Below are 7,853 nucleotides of genomic sequence, written 5' to 3'. Positions count from 1 at the left end.
CCCACCCCCGCCACCCCCCGAGCTGGGTGTTTTGGTGTGGTCCTGTGGGCAAAGAATTTCAGTGGAAATCCCACCTGACTGACAAAGAGTATTTGGGCCCCTGCTGAACGGCTGGATGTTTTCTTTAAAAACATTATTCCAACTACAACCTTTCAAGGTACCAGCGCTAATGCTTCAAGGAAGCCTATCTCTCCAGGGATTTTTACAAGAAGAAGAACACAAAGCATGTTCAATTTAATTTATCATGATTTCAGTTTCTACTATATGTGCCAGGCAGAGTGTTTAATACAGAGGTCCAAAAAAAAAAAAAAAAGCCCACATAAAATTTTAATAAAGAACCCAAAATACAAAATAAACTTCAATCTGGAACAAAATAAGAAATACCAGAGAGTGCACCTGTCTTTATGCCTGGCAGCCTATACATCGTGGGGTAAAACATGTCGCTAAAATTAATACCCTAATTTTGCGGTGAACAGTTCTTGGTTCCATAATATTTCAAGCAGTGGTTTTTTGGAAGCTACAGATTTCATATCTTAAGCAGTCAATCTTTTCAAAGGTTAACTTGGGATGAACCCCTATTATGGAGTCCGCATCATTATTATTGGAGTCCACACCACCGTTATGGAGTCTATACCACTGTTATGGAGTCTACATCACCATTACAGAGTCTACACCAGTGTTATGGAGCCCACACCACCTTTATGGAATCTACACCACCGTTATGGAGTCTATACCACCATTACGGAGTCTACACCACCATTATGGAGTCTACACCACCATTATGGAGTCTACACCACCATTATGGAGTCTACATCACCCTTAGGGAGTCTACACCACCATTATGGAGTCTACATCATCATTACAGAGTCTACACCACCTTTATGACATCTACACCACTGTCATGGAGTCTACAAGGAAGAGCAATGATGGTGGACTCCTATGAGGCTAGGATAAAAAAGCAGTCATGTAAGGATTTCGTTTTTGCAGAAATCATATAACTGCCTACCAGAATCACATTCTAATTGCCTCTCTTCTTGAATTATCTGATAAAAACTGAAAACCTAACAGACCTCTTAATTTCTTCAATGTCAGGACATGAGTGTTAATAGAGCACATGGGTAGTGAGTCTAAAGGAAACATTATCTCGAGTAACGATCAGGACTGTTGTGGCCGAACGTGAATAATTTGAGACCGAGCATGTGTATCCTGGCTGGAAACAGTAAAATTTAAGAAATCTGCTAACACCAGGCTCGTAGAAAGATATCCCGAGGCTTTCCGCTAACAGAAATAATCTCACCTCCCACCATATAAACAATATTTTTCTTTGATCTGCGTTCTGTAGTTAAGTGCACGCCTCTGGTATTTCAAATATGCGAGCACGATAACCTGCTGAACGGTACAAACCCACAGACACTTTCAGCGGCCCTAACCACTGCACAGTAACATTCACTCTTGTTTTCTAATGTACAGACACTGACTATCTTTCTCTTCTATTAAATTTAAACATTTTAAAACATGGTTTTTCTCTCCTTTCAAAATTAAGTGATAGACTTTCCATTTCCCTTCCTTAGGCTAATAATGGTTGATTCTTAAGAAATGAAAAGGAAATCCTAGCTTCTCGGAGCCTGACACCTCAAGTACACATTATACTGTATCTTATCCTTTAATTAGAATTATTTCATCTTTAAATATCTATGAATTGGTATATTTTAAACATTTCCCCCTGTTTTATCCAAACACAGGGATGCTTTGAAATACAGATATTGTGAGTATATTTTTTAATATGCCAGTGTGATTTTAGCGTAAAAATTTGAACAGCTCAATTACATTTAGAACTCAAACTTTTAAAATCCTAATGTAATATGTAACTGTTATTCTGAGTTTCTTAATGACAAGAACACCAAACACTTTCTGCATATTAGCTCTAGATTTTTAGATACCGACACCACAGATCATAACATCATCACAACACACAGACTTCCTATTTTTTTTTATTCTAGAGAATATGGAGTTGCCTTATGCACAAGCATGATAGGAATGTATGTCCTTTATTGGACGTGCCAGGGCACAGATAACAGAGGGAAAGCGTCTGGATGTTTCTATTTGTTATCAGTTGACAGACATTTGGCAAAAGGACTGAAGAAGATAGTGAGCTGTTGTATAACTCAAGGCAATAAAGATACACCTATTCTGTCATTTTCTTTCCTTCTTCCTCCCTTCCTCTCTCTACCCTCCTCTTTCCTTTTCTCTTTTTTTCTTTTCTTTTCTTTTCTTTTCTTTTCTTTTCTTTTCTTTTCTTTTCTTTTCTTTCCTCTTCTCTTCTCTTCTCTTCTCTTCTCTTCTCTTCTCTTCTCTTCTCTTCTCTTCTTCTCTCCTTTCCTTCCTTCCTTCTTTCCTTCCTTCCTTCCTTCCTTCCTTCCTTCCTTCCTTCCTTCCTCTTTCCCCACCCGACCAACAGAAGTGAAGCCTTAGTTGCTAAAGACTATCCCTTGGGTTAGATGGTGGCAGTAGGACAGATACACCAGAGTCATAATCTGCTTGAGTAAGGGCTACACTAGTCACTAGTCCCAGCACTTAGCCCGACTCACACGATCACTCATTCTTGGCCTGGGCACAATTTGGACCGTTCCTGTTTATCCACCCAACCACTATGTATTGCATGTTACTGGAGATATTAAGATGAAAAAGCACATGTACTTAAGTTAATTGGCCTACATTCAGGGGGAGAGAGTTTGTACATAAACCTGCATGGTGGTGGAGTCCACGTGGAAAGCTGGTATTTCACCCACCACAACTTAGAAGCCGAAGCCAACACACCGTCACGTACCAACCCTTTCATCATCATCACCAAAGCAATTGAAACTTTGGGAGGACTTTGGTATGTGATGAATTTTCTTTTTCTATATCCAGAATCCCTTCTTTAAAATCTGAGAGTTCTTTTTTATTTTCCAGGCTCATTGTCTCTCTTGTCTGCTCACTCCATGCTCTCCCTTCCTCCTCTCTAGTATCTTTTTTTTTTTAATGATTTTATTTATTCATGAGAGAGACACAGAAAGAGGCAGAGACACAGGGAGAGAGAGAAGCAGGCTCCCTGTGGGAAGCCTGATCTCAGGACCCCAGGATCATGCCATGAGCCACAGGCTGACGCTCAACCATGGACCCACCAGGTGCCCCATTTTTTTGGGTGGGGTCTGTCTTAGGTGTCAGTGACTTAGGCATAAGGAAGATTTAGCAATAAAATAAGGAAGCTGTTGAAGTTTTTGTAAATAACAAAAAAGATACACAAAAATAATAGTAATTCAGAGATCCTGGGTGTCTCAGTCACTTAAGTGTCCAACTCTTGGTTTCAGCTCAGGTCATGATCTCAAGGTCGTGATGTCAGGCTCCAGGATGCTCAAAGCCAAGTTGGCTTGGAACTCTTTCTCCACCCCTTCTGCTCTCCCTGCTTCTCTTTCTCTAAAATAAAGAAATAAATCTTTAGAAAAAAATAATAGTAATTCATCCTTTCTGTAAACTTCTAATTTAATGCATATGCAAAACACTGAATGTCATAATAATTTTTATAAGTTTTCTTACATTTCAAAAATGAGCCTTTACGTTTCTATCAAAATCTTCAGTAATACCACTCAACATCACATTGATTATTACAGGGATGCCTGGGTGTCCCAGTGGTTAAGCATCTGCCTTTGGCTCAGGCCGTGACCCCGGGGTCCTGGGACTGAGTCCTGCACCAGGCTCCCCACAGGGAGCCTGCTTCTCTCTGCCTGTGTCTCTGCCTCTCTTTCTCTCTCTGTGTGTCTCTCATGAATAAATACATACATGCATACATAAATCTTTAAAAAATTGGTTAATAGATAGGTAGTTGTGCCATCTTAATTTCATTCTTCAATATTTAGGAATCTGGACTTGAAAAGAATACCAGAGAACAATTATTCATCTCATCATGAAGTCACTAAGGAATTCCATGACATCATAAATGCTTCTATGAATTTACAAAATTCCTAGTTACTTGAAACATTTTAAGTAAAATATTTGTTAAAAAATCGTAAGAAATTACAGACAGTAATATTTAGGTGTCATTCTCACGTAATGTGCGTAAGATGGCCATTCCTCGATGGCATTTTTTCAGCCCAGCAGAGTTAGAATCAGTTTTCTTCTTCCTTCCCGCCACTGAACCTCTTACAGGGTCTACCACTTTTGTCCTAGCATCTTTGTTTGTTGTACAAATGTCTGCTTCTCCAGCCAGTTTTTTGGGGATAAACTCCATCATGGTTATTTTGTCTTTCTCTAAAATCCATAACAAAGTGTATACCACATACAGAATGTGTAATAAATACTTGCTGACACAAACATGGGACTGACACAAACATTGGATTTTAGACCTGCAAAGTGAAGGAGCCTCGATAGGAAAAATGATTACATTATAACTGCGACTGTTTTAACAGTTTTTTAGGAATTATTTAAACTACATCTTTGTTTTTCAGAGTTGATTTCCAAGCCAATCAACATATATATTTCAAATGTTTCTATCTTGCTTTAGTAAGAAGAAAAAAACAGGGATAACTATCAATATGCTGTATTATCCAGAATAACATTTTCATTGCCATCTAACTGTAATAAGGGAACATGTTTTTTGAGTATAATACTTCAATTCAGAAATATGAGTAAATAATTGAATAAATGAATTAATAATTCAGTCCATTCTGTGAGTGTAAAACAATACCACCTGCAGATAATGACCGAGAAATTCAAGATCTATACTCTCAAATAAAGCAATTTACATTCTAGGTAATTCGTGTTTTCAACATATTTTTTTAGGCAAGATTCCTTACTAAATATCTGGCCAGTTTCTGTCCTGACCCCCTCCAGAAATTAGCATAAGTCCCAACTCAGATAACTGCTTTTTACCTGAGTCCACAGGGAGGGTACAAGTGTCTGTCTTTGAAAAATTACAATTTAATACAGGTTGTTTTATTCATGTTAGGGAAAGGCACGTTGAACCACTTTAATCATTCAGTGAATACTTATTAACTTGCCTTTCAGTAAAAGAGTGTATCACTTGCATTTATTTAGACCTGAAATAAAGTCATAGGCTGTATGTGCGCTACACCTCAATTCTGAAGCATAGTACATATGTAAAATAAATTGTATGTCTTTGGATTCCTTGATTTAACATATATGCAATTTCACATTTTCTTTAATTTAGTGACTTTTTCCTAATTTTTAAAATTAGTTGTGATTTTCTTGTAACATCAAGTCACTTTTACAACTGTGGGAACATCTAAGAATATTTCCAAAATTCTTCATCTGATAGTTTGGTTCAGAAAAATGTTTTTCTTGCCAGGTACTGTGTGTAGTAGATGCTGGAGATAAAAGAAAGGGGAAGGTAGTTTCTCAAAATGCTTACAGCTATGATATTTTATATATATCATGTTAGACACAAATGATTAAAAGTAAACAGCATGGGAAAGATGATCAAAACTACTAATGTGAATGATTTTGATTCTAATTTTTCTCAATGGTAAAGTTGACTTAGCTTCAAATTCTTGTTTTTCTCCATATGAAACTCCAAGATGGTTAGCATTGAGAGGCGACATGGTTAACAGTCCAGGTTCCACAGGCAGATCTGTCTGGGCGCCACGAATCCTTCTTCACCATTGGTTTGGGTAAACTGTGCGAATTACCTGACTTCCTCACTGCCCAATGCACACACGGCAAGGGACACGTTGTGTTGCTATGTGGCCTACATGAGAGGTGGTTTTGCATGCAAAGAGCTTAGCACAGTATCTGGCACATACAGGCACTCATTAAACACTAACTATTTAAAAAAATTATAAAAAAATAAAATGAACACTAATTATAATTTTATGAATATAGAATGTTGACATAGATGCTTATCATTAATGTAAGCTATAGCATTTATTTTTGTATCTTGTTTTTTGTCTTTTTCTATATTCTCTAATTCCTAGTAAATAAGACAATCTTATAGAAATAAAAATCTTTTAAGAGGCCTTCCAGAAAACATAATACATTCTTGACACATTCTTCATTTTCATGATTGACATAAATTTATGGAAATTATAAGGAGTTGGATAGCACACAATAAAAAAAATGGTAACCTTTTGAACTTACATTCTTAATATTCCTAATTACAAAATATTCTTTTGTTTCTAAGAATATAGTCAATGCAGTTATTGTTTTTGTTTTTTTTCAAATGTGGTTGTTAATTTTATAAAATATTTTCCGAATTATCTTACAGTAAATAATAAAAAGGCGCTCTGTCTATTTGAGTAAGTTTGAAGTCAGATAGGGCTGCTTGCCAGTGACAAAAAAAAGAATGTCCTTATGTTAACAACATGTAGCCCATTATTCAAGGAAGAATACAAATGGATCAGAAACCCTACTGGATGAATGAAAACTGCTAAATATCATCTTGTATAATAATGACTGTTCAAAATCTGATTTTAAAACTTGTATAATCTGAGCTTAACAATGGTAAATTTGCTCAAGAATTAACTAAAAAAGTGCCATCTGAAGCAAGTAATTTTCTTTCTATCCAAATCATTTCTTCTATAATTTAAGCAAAGCACTGTAAAAAGGGAAAAAATAATTATAATCATTATATTTTATATTACTTATTACTTGTTAATTTGAAATGTGTTGAACTGTCTAACGCTGAAAACTCATATTACTCTTTTCCTTTGAAATATTTCAGGACATATCAAAGCCTTTAAATTTCTAAATTTCAGTTTGAGAAAATATTTCCCTTCTTAGCCAACAGTGTGTTCTCTGATTCAGAAACTGGATTCATAGGATTGCAATAGGTGAAATGGGTTGAGGACAGAAAGGAGATGGAAAGGAAACAAACAGTGAACAACCAGAAATGTAACATACCTTTTGAAAATGATTTTAATTATTCTCACACTTCTGGGTTTGTTTTTACTATATTTCAAAGAAACACCTAACAGTAATACCTGGATATCCAAAGGATACTTTTATATCAAAATTAGGACTCTATGACTATGTCCTGCAGACTTTGACTTTAGGAATAATGATAAATGAAGGCACAAATATTAATTTGGACATGGTTTTTGATGTTTAAAGTATAAATCAAATATGAGAAACACTAATTCTATCATGTATTGAGATAATCATGTTTACCCTATAATGTATCAAGGACAGTTAGATTATGTATTATGTAAGATTCTTTAAATTAAAAAAAATACAAGACATTCCCTCAAAAAGATATTTTCCAGGCTATTAGGAAATGTTGCAGTAATAGTGAATTTATTCAACAATATAAAAATATCAGTGTTAAAATTATGAATGGAGAAGAGAAGTCTAATATTAAGGATCAAATTCTTCACATTAAGAAGCTAGGAACAGAACAGAAAATGAAATTTAAAGCAAGGATAAGAAAGGAAATTATAAAGATAAATAGAAATATGTCTAATAAGAAAAATAATAAAGCTGAAAGTCAAATTGTTGGAAACTTTAACAAAATTTCAAACCCCACCCTAGGAGGATCTCTGGGTGGCTCAGCAGTTTGGCGCCTGCCTTTGGCCCAGGGTGTGATCCTGGACCCGGGATTGAGTCCCACGTCGGGCTCCCTGCATGGAGCCTGCTTCTCCCTCTGCCTGTGTCTCTGCCTCTCTCTCTCTCTGTGTCTTTCATGAATAAATAAATAAAATCTTTAAATAAATAAATAAATAAATAAATAAATAAACAAACAAACCCTACCTAGACTGAACAATAGAAAAATAGAAAAAAAGAAACATTCCATGTAAAAAAAGAAAAATTAGAATACTTCCCAACTCATTTTATGAGCCTAATTCTTTTTTAAAAAAATATTT

The 7,853-nt window shown here is 35.7% G+C and overlaps 1 long non-coding RNA gene across 1 annotated transcript; it reads right to left on the bottom strand.

Moving 5' to 3' along the window:
- Window positions 1-3,227: 3,227 nt before the first annotated feature.
- On the bottom strand, window positions 3,228-3,812 carry LOC144304723 (uncharacterized). The gene is made up of 2 exons (XR_013371701.1): window positions 3,577-3,812; window positions 3,228-3,456 (listed from the first exon to the last, which is right to left on the bottom strand). It is a non-coding gene; the product is annotated as an uncharacterized LOC144304723 (long non-coding RNA).
- Window positions 3,813-7,853: the final 4,041 nt, after the last annotated feature.

The sequence above is a fragment of the Canis aureus genome, chromosome 34, assembly GCF_053574225.1.
Source record: "Canis aureus isolate CA01 chromosome 34, VMU_Caureus_v.1.0, whole genome shotgun sequence".
In the NCBI taxonomy this organism is placed as follows: domain Eukaryota; kingdom Metazoa; phylum Chordata; class Mammalia; order Carnivora; family Canidae; genus Canis; species Canis aureus.
Note: the sequence above shows the minus strand (reverse complement) of the source record. Positions and strands in the feature narration are given on the sequence as shown.